General features: G+C 41.2%; 1 protein-coding gene across 1 annotated transcript in view; it reads left to right on the forward strand.

The window, feature by feature from the left end:
• Stacl (SH3 and cysteine-rich domain-containing protein) overlaps positions 1–15,522 on the forward strand; it is an 852,472-nt gene that overhangs the window by 532,011 nt on the left and 304,939 nt on the right. The gene's annotated exons all lie outside the window — the stretch shown is intronic.

Below are 15,522 nucleotides of genomic sequence, written 5' to 3' on the forward strand. Positions count from 1 at the left end.
ACGCCTCCACTGGCGATCTTCTCACCTACCTTTCAGACTCCTGGTCATCCTCCTTTCGGGACTTTGGCGAAAGCTTTGCCATTGCACTTGACATCTCAAAGGCTTTCGATCGAGTCTGGCATAAATCTTTAATTTCCAAACTGCCCTCCTACGGTTTCTATCCTTCTATCTGTGCCTTCATCGCTAGCTTCCTTTCTGGTCGTTCTATAGCCGCTGTTGTAGACGGCCATCGTTCTTCTCCTAGATCTATCAACAGTGGTGTTCCTCAGGGCTCTGTCCTATCACCAACTCTCTTCCTTTTATTCATCAATGATCTTCTAAGCTGTACATCTAATCCTATCCACTCATACGCTGATGACTCCACCCTTCACCTTTCCATTCGGTTCCTGCAACGCCCATCTCAACAGTTACTTCAAGAAACAAGGGATGAGGCTATGGCACACCTAATGTCTGACTTGGCTCGTATCGCTGACTGGGGTAAAAATAATATGGCTGTCTTTAATGCATCTAAGACTCAGTTCTTACACCTATCAACCCGACAAAATCTTCCACAGGTATACCCATTAATGTTTAATAATATTCAGCTTAATCCTGCATCATCCTTGAACATGCTTGGGGTTTCATTTACTCAGGACTTATCTTGGAAAGATCATATTACATCTCTTGTAAAATCTGCTTCCAAGAGATTGGGTGTGCTAAGCCGACTCCGCTCTTTCTTTACCCCTGCACAATTGTTGACTCTATACAGAGGTTTTATCCGCCCCTGTGTGGAGTACAACTCTCATGTGTGGGGAGGCTCCCCACATACAGCTCTTCTCAATAGGGTGGAGTCAAAGGCTTTTCGTCTCATTAACTCTCCTCCTCTTACTGACTTCCTTCAACCTCTGTCTCTTCGCCGCACTGTTGCATCTTTATCTTTTTTCTATCGCTACTTTAATGGTCACTGCTCCTCTGAACTGTCTGCTTGCATTCCTCCACCTCTACGACGGGCGCGTAGCACCCGTCTGGCAGCAAACTCTCATCCCTTTTCTGTCCAACTCTCTAATGCAAGAGTTAACCGTTACTCCCAGTCTTTCATTTATGCAACAGGTCAGCTCTGGAACTGTCTCCCTCTGTCTGTACATATTTCCTGCTGCCTATGATCTCCAGTCTTTCAAACGCAGTGTGTCCAGGCATCTCAAAATGATCGGATCTTGAATTTGGCTCTCTATTGTATTTTGTTTTTCTCTTGGAAGGAACTGTTACTGCGGGCCATGGCCTTTGGTTCCTTCTTCCTCGCATTAAAAAAAAAAAAAAAAAAAATTGACTGATGAGGTAAGAAAAATAAAAACGGGGGAGCGGATATACTAAAACTCTTCAGTCCTGCGATATATATATATATATATATATATATATATATATATATATATATATATATATATATATATATATATATATATATATATATATATATATATTCGTGATACTTTCAGGTGAATTTATTCAGTGCAGGAGAAACTTTTCGAACTGAGATGGGTAGACAATTTTCACCGACCCCATCATTACAGATGGTCTTCCCAGAGTGACCTTCTGAAGGCAGTTAGAATAAACCAACAAAATATGTCGCCTGAGTCAAGAGCTTAATTGTACCTGAAGATCGAGTGGCAAGAGTAGTAAACAAGGTTGGCACAGACTTACGTAGTGAGGAGGTCACTGGGTGTGGCAGGAAACGAGGAGGCAGAGAAAGCATTACAGAATATGAAGTGTGATAAAGCAGTGGGAATGGACACAAAAATTTTAAGTGTAAATGTATATATGAATGTGTACCGGTGCACTAATTTGTACGTGCATGTGCTGCCGGGTTGTTAAAGCCCTGTGGATATGTGTATGTGTGCATGTGTGTGTAAATGTTAGCGAGTTTGTGTGATTCTGGGTTGTATGTGCCTAAGTGTATAGCCAGAAAGTAGTCCCTCTGTGTGGGTCGAAACAAATGTTGAAGGCATTGCATAAACAATTAACTGCTAAACTAGGCGTAAAGTGGCGAGGGAACATAGCCATATAAATGCAAATTGTGAAGCTTGTAGACCCCATGCACGGCACACCACTAGCTCTTGCACTCCCTCACAACACTGTCACTTTTCTGTTCACCCTCACACACCTTCACTCTTACACACTCACCCTCACAGTCCTTCACCTTCAGACACCTTCACTCACACTCCTTCAATCCCATACACCTTCACCCTCACATTTCACCACCCTCACACACTCACTCCATTCTCACACTCTCACACCATCATTACCCACACATCCCACCCAACCCCCAGCCTCACCCTAGCACATCATCGCTCACAGTTACACCAGAGAGAAGCAATATGGAACTAGAGAAAGAAATTCAGAATTTCCCAACAATAAATTCAGATAATACACAGTCTCTTGCCTGAAAAATATCTCAGAAAAATATCTCGGGGTAGCTGGATATAACTTAATAGAGGCAGTAGATTCTCATTTTCTATCTGAGTTTTATAGATATACGCTTTTAAAAATCGGCTTTTTTATGCTTGCGCTTTCAATACCCACCTTTTATACGGTATATGTTTTACTCTTTCCATGGCTACTTTTATTTTGTGCTTATGAATTATTTACCTAAACATTTATCGACTACTGATTTGTACATACTTAAGCTTTCAGTGCCCTGTTTTTCTTTTTTTTTTATTCCAAACTTTTCAATGACCAGCTGTTTTATATACTGATGTGTTCAATAACCAACCATGTTCCTTAACTTCTTTATAGACTTAGACTTTCTGTGACTTAAACACCAGTTTCATATATTTTTGCTATTTTATACACATAGGCATAAATGATCAGATATATAATTACACCCTCAGTGATGTTAGTATATACTGTAATATAAATGGTTTCAGTGGCCAGTTATTTATCAAGCAAGCGGCCTCACACCTACCACGCAACAGGGAGCGAAAGAGGTGATGCTTCTGAATGAGACTTCCTTTCTCGTTTAGTGTACGGTATACTGCTAAAACTTTTCACCTTTTGCGGACAAAGGAACTGAATTATAATAATATGGGAGGCTAAGATGATAATGATAATAACAACAGATATGAAGATGTCGATAATGCTTTTGAAGACGATTAAAATGATGATAATTATAATGACGATGATAAAAACAGTGCATAATATGATCAAGACAATAATGACTATAATAAAAACGATAAGGTCGATGAGTTTGATGCAGACGATGATTAAAATAATGACCATGATGATAGCCGAAAATGATAATGATTACTACGCAAGAATACTACCATAATGTCGATGATTATTTATAACAATTATTATAACAAAGTACCATTTTTTTTTTTTTCAGCTATTGATTACACGCATGATAGATTAAATTCCACAAATAAAAAGAAATGTTCATTTGTATGGGAAATTTTGAGCTGCCTCCAACACGAGCTGTTCACATCCAGATTAGCGGGGAACATACATGACCATGGACTGCAAACGTGTGTGTGTGTGTGTGTGTGTGAGAGAGAGAGAGAGAGAGAGAGAGAGAGAGAGAGGAGGGCATGTTCGTGTGTGGTTGGGTGAACATGTGGGGGGAAGAGGGGAGTGGGGGCCCAGGTGGGAGGTTTGGTGGGGGTGGAAGGGGCGTGGGGAGACGGTGTTTGCGTGTGGGAGGGTGTGCAGGTCTTCATGAATTTCTGTACTGTTTATTCTGTATAGGTGTGTGTGTGTGTGTGTGTGTGTGTGTGTGTGTGTGTGTGTGTGTGTGTGTGTGTGTGTGTTTAACTCTATCAATAACACATGCATTGCAACACTAGCCATATTGCAGCGCCATGGAATCAAATATATCCTCCCCGAACTAGCACTAACCTACTGCAAGTCTCAACATTTCAGACAAGAACGCGTGTAAGACTAAGTGTTGCCGGGGGAACTAACTTTTCTTGATCATACCCCACCATCACGGACGAAACTGTATCTGAGAGGGAGTGTAGCCGAGGAAACAAAAATAAGTCAGTCTAACCTAACCTAACTTAACCAAACTAAATCTAACCTAACCAAACCTAACCTAATCTAACCTATCCTATCCTAACTTACCCTAACTAAGCCTAACATAGCTTAATCTAACCTAACTCAATCAGATCTACGCTAACTATTCCTTACCGACGAGAAGCTAAACCAACCACAACAGACGAAGTGTTACCAAGAGAGCAACCTCCCCTCCCACCTCCCCTTCAGCATCTTTCCCAGCCTGTTCAATTAAGTCGGTGTGAGATGGAGGGCGCGGGGAAGGCTTTTAGGACATCCTCTTACCCCGGAGCAGGTGGCAACTCACACCTGCCATGCCGCGTCTCACCGTTTTTAGGCTAGACTTCTTTTTTTGTGCTACACCCTTAGACTGGCTTTTTTTTTTGTAGGCATATTATTGCTGTTTTACGTACGTGGAATATGTGGTGTAAGGAGTCGACTTTTATTTTATGCTTTCCTTGTTACTATGTGTGTGTTCGTGAAAAATATGGCGTAAGGGTAATTTCTGATTCTGTGCTTTTTAATTGGTGTGTACGTGAAAAGTGTAGTGCATGGTTGTCAGTCTTGATTTCATGCATGTTATTGATGTTTATACACGTAAAAGGGGTAGTGTCAGAGTCAGGCGTGTTACTTTGCATATTATTTTGCCGAAATACATGAGAGATAGGATGACAGAGGGCCAGTCCTATTTTTATGCATAAAATGTAATAGGCGTCCACACTGAAAGTTCCTGACCTGAAAATACTAAAAAGAACTTATTAGATTACACCAAAAATATTCCCTCACACTTCCTGAAACCAATACTCCTCTTGTATTAATTTTAGGTCTGGGGCTTGGGACCTCGAGATCTTTCTAAATTTATCGATAATAGTAAACAAGGGACTGGAATATAGCTTCATTATTTCTATGTCAAATGTGTGATGAAAAGGAATTACGGTATTGTTCCGGAGTTTACTATGCGGAATGGTGGGATGATGACGATGACAAGGAGGAGAAAGAGAAGAAAGAGGAGAGGGGAGAAAAATGGGGGCACGGATATGGGAAAGAGGGGAGGGAAGAGAAGAAAAGAAGAAGAAAAGGGAGGAGGAGATGAAGGAGGAAGAAAAAGCAGTATTTTCTGTACGAGGCATTTTTGTAACGTCCCCCTTTGATGAACTCTTGATGAGGCGTCTGGCAGTAGACTGAATGAGAAATAGATAGATACACGTGTAGCTAGATGGATAAATAGATAGGCAGATAGATGGGTAGACAGATAGATAGACTGATGGATAGATTGATAAATATTCTTCCTACGTGTACGATTATTGATGCATCCTTTCTTGATACTTCATTTTGTGTGTTTTCCTTTTGCTCCTAATGGATCCAGCCTACCCTAGCTTTTACTGGGAAACAGGACTGTGATGATGATGATGATGATGATGATGGAAAAAGTGATAATGAAGATGATGGTGATGATATGCATGATGATGATAATGATGATGACTTTGATGATGGAAAAAGTGCTTCTGACGGTGATGATAATGATGATGATGGAGAAGGTGATGACGATGATGATGGAAAAGATGGTGGTGATGATGATGATGATGATGATGAGAATAATAATAATAATGATGATGACAAAAACAAATCTCTTTACATTTTCTGTTTCCCATACGCGAACCCAGAATCTCATTATGTTTCATCAGTAACTACATCGTCTTCGTCTCCAGTCTTCAGTCTTCATTTTCTTCATCATCCTAGCCCTGTTCTCCCTGCTGTAAACTGGGTGGCAAGAATCCAAAAAGAGGAGAAAGAAAAAGTCACAAACATAAACAAGAGAACTATCATCAGAGCACTTAGTATAAAAGTTGAACACACCTCCATTCACACAAGGTTTCGAAATTCTCAGGTCATTAATATAGATAGAAATAGATACATAGATGGATACATACAGAGAGACTTGTAGTTAGGTAGATAGGTAGATAGACAGGTAGATAGACTGATGGACACACATATAAAGACACACAGAGCTGAACATTTTCTGCCTGCACAAAGCCCTGTCTCAACATACATCAACCTCAGGTATTTGAAAGCCTAATCTTCCTCTTCAGGCCAGGTGGTGTTTATATTTCTCTTTATCTATTTATTTATTTCACTCTAAGTATACACATAATAGTCCGATCCTTAAGGGCTAGCGATCTTCCTATATGCCGTACACCTTGACATGTCACTAATTCGGCGCTCATACCCACCGTCCATATTGAATGAATACTAGGGTTGTCCCATTCAGAGCTGTTGTATGGTATTAACGGGGATATTTTTATTACGTCATTGGGTTATATGGAAAATAAGCGGTCTTTTCTTTAAACCAGTTCCTTGCGCCATTCTAAGACCGAACTCACTTTCACACTACGGTACTTCTTTATCCACAGGACCACTATCACCCCTCTGTGTGTGTGTGTGTGTGTGTGTGTGTGTGTGTGCTCAGCTTCCGGTTCTTACCCTACATAGATTTCGTTTGCATGAAAGACTTCGTAGCAGTTCCTCCTTAACGGTGAATATTGGATATTACACCTTAATGTATTCTTTTGTGCATTTTACATGTCTCTAATATCGACGTAGTTTGCATCAGTAACATACGAACGAATATAAAACCGTAATAGTTAAATAAATCGCTTAGTCAGAGGTGTTATCAAAGCTGCGAAGCGAACGAGGTCTTGATCCAGCGACCTTTGCTGTTCAGGTAAAAGAAACTAAATATATAAATACAGGATGGCCATTATACAACACTCCTCCTCCGATTCGCTAAATGGTGTCTTATGTGTTTCTGGGACGGCCATGTCAACGTTATCAGTGTCTACCCTGCATCACTTATCCATTTTCTGTTCTGACTGCCACACCTAAGCCCACACAGACAGCCATATAAGGAGGGATATTTATGGATCACCTTATAGAGAGAGGGTATTGAATGACTTGCTCTTATGTCACAGGTTTATTATCAGTGCCTGTAATGACGAGGTTAATGATCACGGGGCACCAAGAGCGGCAATTCTCCCTTTTCTCCCGCTAATGGGTGTAATTGAGAAGAAGGCAGTCAGCAAAACTCCCCACTAATGATGTTCCCCAAGCTTCGGTGCCCTGCTACCTGATCCCACGAGGCTGATGTGTGGGTGCGTTTGGGGAGGGCGGTGTGTGCTTTTTGCGTGTGGATTTGTGTGTGTGTGGGGTGTTAGTGCGTGTGTGTGTGTGTGTGTGTGTGTAGAGGGGAGGATAGAGGGATAAAGTGCCGTAAATTGTTCGTTATGCTCTCATACAAAATACATCTACGGAACCGGATATAGGTTAAGCAGTTCCGGGTCGTGTTGCAAAGGAAGACTCGATTCATAGCGTGACTTTATTATCTCTCTTGTTAAACCTCGTGCAGTTGATAATGATAAGGATAAGGCTTCTTTCTCCCTCATGACGCTACTCCATTTCCTCCTCCTCTTCACTTTATTCCTCCTCCTCCTACTTTTCCTCTTCCTCTGAACTCTTCCTAGTCTTCTATCTTCCTCTTCTTCCTCCGATTTCTCCTCTTCCTCCATTTTTTTTCCTATTCTTGCTCGTTTCTTCTTCCTTCTCTTACATTACCTTTTCTTCCTCTTTTCCTCTTCATCCTATTTTTTCTCATCCTCCCTTTTTCCTCTTCCTCTTCTTTTCTCCTTTTCCTCCTCTTCATTTCCCCATTCTTTCTCTTTTTTCCTCTTCCTCCTTTTCTTTCCTGCCTCCTATTCCTTTTCTTTTCTCCACTTCCTCCTCTTCTTATCCCCATTCTTTCCCTTTTATCCTCTCCCTCCTCTTCTTTCCCGCCTCCTCTTCCTCGTCCTTCTCCTCCGATATGAGCTGTCCACTTCAGGTTTGGGGATCCATTTAGCGAACTGTCACCCTCATCACTCCAATGCATCAGAGCCATCATTGGGGGTTTGGCAAGCTTCTTGTTTTTGCTGTGTGTGTGTGTGTGTGTGTGTGTGTGTGTGTGTGTGTGTGTGTGTGTGTGTGTGTGTTTCTGTATACCTTCGTCTGCATCTGCGTACGTACGGATATGTATGCTCGTGTGATCTGCAAACTGTCAAGGAAATTCATCTCATACTTTTGCCTTTGTTCCCAGTGACAAGCGGTGTGGTTCATCTGCATACAGCCAAGAGCACCTGCCTTTTATTCCCCGCAACCTTTCATACCCAAATGGCTATCAGAACGCTGGATATTCTCTTTCCTTTCTGCGCATAGGAATCCAAAGTTGTTTTTCCTCCATATACTTCTTTTTATATATGTTTTCATTCCGGGAGATACTTCGTTTACAATTGTCCTTCTCCTCAATTTTTTTCCTATCCCGTGTTTCATTTTCCTACGCCCAAGAGCCTCCTGTTTTTTTGTGCAACCTTTGATAGTCTCTTTCCTTTTCTGCTTCACATAGATATCCACAACTGTCGCTTTCCACATGTTTTCATTCATTGATACTTATTTATACATTATTTATTTTCATATTTACGTATTTTATTTATCTGTTTTCATTTATTATTCCTTCCCAGTGTCTCTTCATTCTCACACCCCCAAATAGCTGCCTGTCCTTTACTACAACACTGGGTATGGTATCCTCTTCCGTCGCTGCATAACACACGAATGAAAACACAGTCGTCGTTCTGCAGATATTTCTGTTTAGTCTTCCATCCACGTGTTGTTCCAGCCGCTGCCTGTTCTTTTGTCATCGTCTTTCATACCCAGCAAGATATATTGCATTCTCTTCCATCTCACCACATAGGATTCCATAGTTTGTTATTTTGCACCAGAATTTTTGTCAAGTGTTGTTTTATTGGCATACTTCCAAAAGGTGCCTGTTTTCCTACCAACTTTCATAACTAAGAGAACTTCGAGAGACCTGATAATCTCTGCCGTCTCTACACATAATATTCCACGCTTAGTCCAAACGCTCATGACGTGGCTATTGCTTTTCACCATCTGCAGGATATCACAAAATCTATTCGCTCTTCCATTTGTACGCTTAGGTTCATGCAGCTGTTGGTCTTTACATTTTTTTTTTTTTACATGGTAGGTCTCATTCATACGCCCATGACTTTCTTAATACTTGTTGTTTTTCATTAGATTCCAGACCCATCTGGTCATCGTAACATACTTTTTCCCATGGTGTGTGTGTGTGTGTGTGTGTGTGTGTGTGTGTGTGTGTGTGTGTGTGTGTGTGTGTGTATCATCCAATAGGACCACGGGACGAAAGGGTGGGAGAAGGGAGGTATGTAGGGGTGGACTGTATGGGAAGAATATGGTGTTGGACTGGGAGAGGAATATGGGGTGGGAAGGAATGTGGGTGAGGGAGAGAATATGAGGATGGGGAAGGAGAGTGGTGGGGAGGAATGAGGGAGTGGGGATAAGGGTGGGGGATGTGTAGGGTTGGGGAGAAATGTCAGGATGGGTAGAGAGAAATGTGAGGGTGGGAATGGGGAAGAAGAGAGGGGTAAAGGATAGGAAGGAATGGGAACATCATGATGGAGGCTGGGGAGGCATGTGGGAGTCGAAGTAGGATGGGAGGAACGTGAATGTGGTAAGTGGACAAGGCAAACTGTAAAAATGGCTGGAACGTAGAGAAAAGCAAAGGTAATTTCACACTGGTAGTACAAAGCAGAACTGAACCCTCCGATGTGAATATCTAAGGAAATAAAATACAACACCGAGAAAGCGTTAAAGTTTTATAACACACACTACGCTCCCGAGACAGGATTACTGATCATATAACAAAAGAATATCTCAAGGACTCTCAGCTTTAATATTCCTATACAGAAACCGTAAGTTTCCTGAGAAAAAATTCATCTAGTCAAAATAGTAGTGCAAACAGTACTAGACTATCTTCCAAGCTCTTCCCACTTGGCATCAAAAAAGGAGAACAGCAGCGAGTGCAAAATATAGTTCACCATTTTGTCACCAACGAAAGATGCCTCTAATAACAAAAGTACAGACGACAAACGCTCCTGCCATCTTGTTAAGCCTATAGATACACACACACACACACACACACACACACACACACACACACACACACACACACACACACACACACACACACACACACACACACACACACACACACACACACACACACGGCAGAGAGGCAGCTAGTGAAGTATGAGAAACTCTCGAAGGCAGTGATGACGTAAACTTTGACCATATAACAGAACTACACCCATGGAACACAGGGGTTCCTCGGAGCACTGAACCTCTGACAACACCAACACTGCACCAGAATCTTACCTAAATATAATGGAATATATATTTTTCTTTACTTTGCTTAGACATGGTATCCTACACATACAAGAGAAGGATGTACGCACTCCCCTGGCGTTCCGAGGGTATAGAAATAAGTCAGTAATATAAACACCAACCTCAACATTAACATCATTTTACAGCTTAAACCATGCGACTGTATACTATTCCTGATATCCATTTTCTACAGCTTTCATTCTTCGCCAGAACCCCTCTCTTACTAACCACCCCGTTAAAAATAAAAAATCTGCACCAACATTATAGACCAGGTGTTTGGGATGCAAGGAAAAGTAACTAATGATGATCCAGAGAGAGAGAGAGAGAGAGAGAGAGAGAGAGAGACGGGGGGGGAGGGGTAACATAAAGAAAACAGAGAGGCACTTGAAGCGTGGGGTGTGTAGGAGTGATATTGTGTGCGGGAGAGTGAAGAGGTACGTTTTCTTTCATTTTTCTTTTCACTGCTCAAGTTTCTCATTTCGCAGGGAGTTTGCTTTTTTTCAAAGGTCGATAAAAATGCGTCCACCAGCCTAAACTTCATACGGAAATATACAGTATACCACAGTATTACTGCTCTGTTTCATGGAGCGATGAATTATATAGACAGATATAAATAGATATAGATATAGATAAAGATATAGATACAGATAGGCAGCTAGAGAGAAAAAGATATACTGCACCAAGTTACTCTTCATACTTCGATAAAAAATACATACATCAACTTCCTAGTTCAATAAATGATAAATACTTTTTTTTTTTTTCCAGAAGATGAACAGAGGAAGGAAAAACAAATAAAACTAGAAAGTACTCAGAGAGCGCATACCTTCGCTAATGCCATTGCAGAATCCGGATCCGGATCTGCCCCAAAATTTTATCAGTTCTTTCTTGGCCCATGGTCCATCCTTCCACAAAATTTCATTGAAATCGGAGATATTGTGTGAACAAACAAACAGACAAACATAGATGAAGACAGAACCTTCTCCAACTTCGTTGGCGGAGGTAATAAAGGAATAATCCATACACCAGATTACAGGTGTCCTACATTCAAAAAAAATCTGTAACCCCAAGAGGTAAAGCATACACTGCCCCCAAACTCCTATCACGATAAATAATGCATACACCAACCAACCCACACTTGCTATCTAGAAAAATGATTCATGCAGTGACTACTTGCTACCTCGATTAAAAAAAAAAAGAAAAAAAAAAAAAAGATACATGCACCAACTTATACTTGCCACCTCGATAAATTATACACTGACTAACTTCCTTTGTCGATAGTTTATACTGCTACCTGTGCGTGCCATCCTTTGTTCGTTTACTCTTTAACAACATGAAGGAGAGCCGTGGGACGAATCCACTCAATAGACGGCATTAGATTACGGGATATAAGCTTGCGTTGGACTTTGTTGTGTTACGTTTCAGACTACGTACAGTATAAGCAGGCTACCCTCAGTACAGGAGTCGTTTAACTCTTTCGCTGCGACTGGTACATTTGAGACATATAAAAGATTCTGTTCGCCTGACAGATATCCTAGTAGTCAGAGGCTTGGACAACCGTCTGGAGTAACCCTTTTTATGTAGTTGGTACGCCTAGATAATTTACTTTGGCAAACACCAGACGATTTTGCCCAGCCGAGACAAATTCCATCAGTCAAAGGGTTAAAATGGATCACGCCGCCATGTTATTTGAAATGATTTGGTTCTGCAACTCACATTAATTTGTTATTTAACCTACATAGTATCCACCCCTACACTGTCTTGCACCTCAGGAACTTCCCTTAAGTATGGCATCGAGAATGAATAATATCCTGGGATCGTACTGAGTGGCATAGGAGGCTTGGTAACACCTCTTCCTTAGCGATTTGTTTTGCATATTACACCCTGATATTCTGTAGTATGTTATGTATATCGTTGTAATATCGAAAAATTTTGTATCAATAAGAAAAATTCTACTAAGGTGAGATGCAGAATAAATCGCTAAGGAAGAGGTGTGACGAGATCTGCAAAGCCACTTACAATGCTGCCTTGATTTCACAGAGGAAGAAAAAATGTTATGCCTATACACTTATATCGTCTTTATGAATGTGAACATTTTTTATCCTTGAAAAGTGAATTCAGTTTCTTTTTTTGTGGGGGGGGGAGGGGAGGACTAAAATAATCGTCTCAATCCTGAATGCTGAATTGTGACAAGAGATTAACTCTTGAATATAGTGATAGTCACGAAAAAGTGCTGTGGAAATGACGTAGAGCTATTGTTTTTTTTTTTGTGTGTGTGTTATTATGTTATGGAGCTACAGTAAAATAAGCTGCAAAATGAAAATCTCCGCTAAGTAAACCCTTTCATGATCACACCAGCTCTATACTCTGTTCACTTTACCTTGGTCAAAAATTGCCATCCGTCCATCTTGAATGTTGAGATATCACAATAGGTTAACATTAGAATATGATGCTAGTCACGAAGTAGTGCTACAGAGAAAATGTACAGCCATAGTATTGTCTTTTCTGCCACTGAACTACGTGGAAAAGGCTGCAAAAGGATGAATATTTAGGTCAATAAAAGTGAATGAACTACAGTATTTTGTTCTAACTAAAGCCAGACGATTTTATTCAGCTGAGAGTGAGTCCTGGGAGCCTGAGAGTGATAATACAGATACCAGTAACCCTCTCATGGTCGGAATAATTCTAGTCTTCATTTCCAGCTAACGTCAAACGATTTTATTCAGCTGAGAGTAGGTCATAGGAGCCTGAGAATGTTAAGGTGGTTTGCGTGTACCCAGGAGACGCAGGTGGGCGAGGGGAAGAGGAAGGAGAAAATGAACTGCCTTGAAAAATTCTTCTTTCTCTTCCTTATCTCTCCACTATTCCTCCTTCTTCCCTCCCCCTCTCTCCATCTTTCCCTTCCTCTCTTCTCTCTTGCTTCCTCCTTCCTCTCGCTCCATTTCTCTCCCTCCCTTCTCGCCTTCTCTCCGTTCCTCTCTTTCTTTCTCCATCCTTCTTTCACTTTTTCCATCTTTCTCTCCTTTCTCTCTCACCCTCCCTCATCCCCCTCTCTTCCTCCCTCCCTCCATCTCGTTAATCCTTCTCTATCTTCCATCAGCTCCCCTCCCCCCCTCCAATCCCTCTCGCCCTCCCTTTAGTCCCTTTCTTGTTCCTCTCCCTCTCTCCCACTCCCTTCATCTCTCCCCCTCTCTCATTCATCTCCCCCCTCCCTCTCTCTCCATCCATCCCTCTCTCCTTCCTTCAATCCTCCCTCTCTCTCCCACTCCCTCCCTCTCTCCATTCATCCCTCTCCCCTTCCCTCCATCACCCCTCTCTCCCACTCCATCCCTCTCTCCCTCTCTCAATATTCCGCTCAGGCGTGGCTCCCGCTGTGGTAAATAACTTACTTTTCACAGGCGATATAAGCTCACTGAATTCTGTACTCTATTTTAAACTTGCTGAGCTCAGAGTTGAAATTTGATATATTCTTTGGGATGTGACGCGTGTACTGATGTTTTGTAGTTTGACTTTCTCTCTCTCTCTCCCTCTCTCTCTCTCTCTCTCTCTCTCTCTCTCTCTCTCTCTCTCTCTCTCTCTCTCTCTCCATTAGTTTATCTATTCATCTATCTATCTATCCATCTATCTATCTATCTATCTACCTATCTGTCTGTCTGTCTGTCTCCTCTTCTACATACTCATCCACCCTCTATATGAAACTTCTGTACTCTACCCTCAGAGTCAATTCTCTGCAAGCAACTCAAAGTAAATAATTCCAGTGTAGATATTCATTAATTTCCCCTCCCTGTGGTAAACTTATCTATATCTACGTTTAATCAGAAGTTATAACCTCCCAATTGCCTGGTTATACACACGTCCCTCAACGACTTCCCTGTTCCCTGAGACGAGGATGGTGTGCTAAAGGAGAATGATAGCTTCAGCCTGTAGTCCACCGGGTTCACGTTTCAGATGAGCCTGGGGCCACAATAACAACAGCAACAGCCATTAACCCTTTCACTCCGGGGACGTTTTCTGCTTCTCTCCGTGCTGTCTTCAGAGGAATTCATTTACCTAAGGAAAGACTCTTAGAACTGGAGTGATGGCTGAGTGTAAGAATAATAGTAATAATAATAATAATAATAATAATAATAATAATAATGATGATGATGGTGATAATAATAATAATAATAATAATAATAATAAAATGCTGTTAACAGCAACAATAATAATAATAATAATAATAATAATAATAATAATAATAATAATAATAATAAAATGCTGATAACAACAACAACAACAACAACAATAATAATAATAATAATAATAATAATAATAATAATAATAATAATAATGCAGACTAGTGTGTTGTATCTCACGACCTTTAACTGAGGTGTACCTGGCATTTCGCTCTCGGAAATGTGCTATTTTTAAGCTTTCCTGTGTATTATAATCACTTGTGTGTGTGTGTGTGTGTGTGTGTGTGTGTGAGAGAGAGAGAGAGAGAGAGAAAAAAAAAAAATGTACGGAGAATATTAGGGTTAGTGCTCATAATAAATCGCTAAGAAAAAGTTGCCACGAAGCCTCATACGCCACCCAGAATACGACCAGAGCACGCTTTTTTTTTTTTTTTTTTTTTTTTTTTTTTTTTTTGAGGGGGGGAGGGGTATGCCGTCTTCTAGGGGTGCATATTTTATCACTCCAAAAAAGAACTTATATTTTTCAGCCTTTTTCTAGGTCCACAACTGAAACTTTGTGAGAGAGAGTGTCGGCGTAAAGGAAGGGTGTGAAAGAAGGCGTAGTGTAAGGGGAAAAGTGTAGGTATAGGTGTAGTTGTAAGGAGGAACTTGTAGGGGGATGGGACATAGGTGCAGGGAGGAGGCTTAAGAAGTTCTTTTTCTTCTGTGACTCTTGACGCAGCCCTCACAATCCGCTCCCATTCTCCTCTCTACCCTCCCTTCCCTCTATGCCTCCCATCCTCCTCTCTCCCCTCTCTTCCCCTCTCCTCTCATCCTCCATCCCTTCTTCCTCCCATCTAGAGACTTAACTTTATCTCCTCAATACGATAACACTTTTTCATATCTATTCTAGCAGTTTCCAAACAGTATTATATGTTACGCACTCAGAGCGAATATCCCCGTATGCCGTCTTCTTCCTTCCCTACTTTCTCTTCTCCCCTCTTCCCTACCTTCTCTTCTCCGCTCATCCCTACCTTCTCTTCTCCGCTCTTCCCTACCTCTT

Source organism: Coenobita brevimanus, chromosome 55 (genome assembly GCF_032717465.1).
Source record: "Coenobita brevimanus isolate Jiangsu-jjx chromosome 55, ASM3271746v2, whole genome shotgun sequence".
Lineage (NCBI taxonomy): Eukaryota > Metazoa > Arthropoda > Malacostraca > Decapoda > Coenobitidae > Coenobita > Coenobita brevimanus.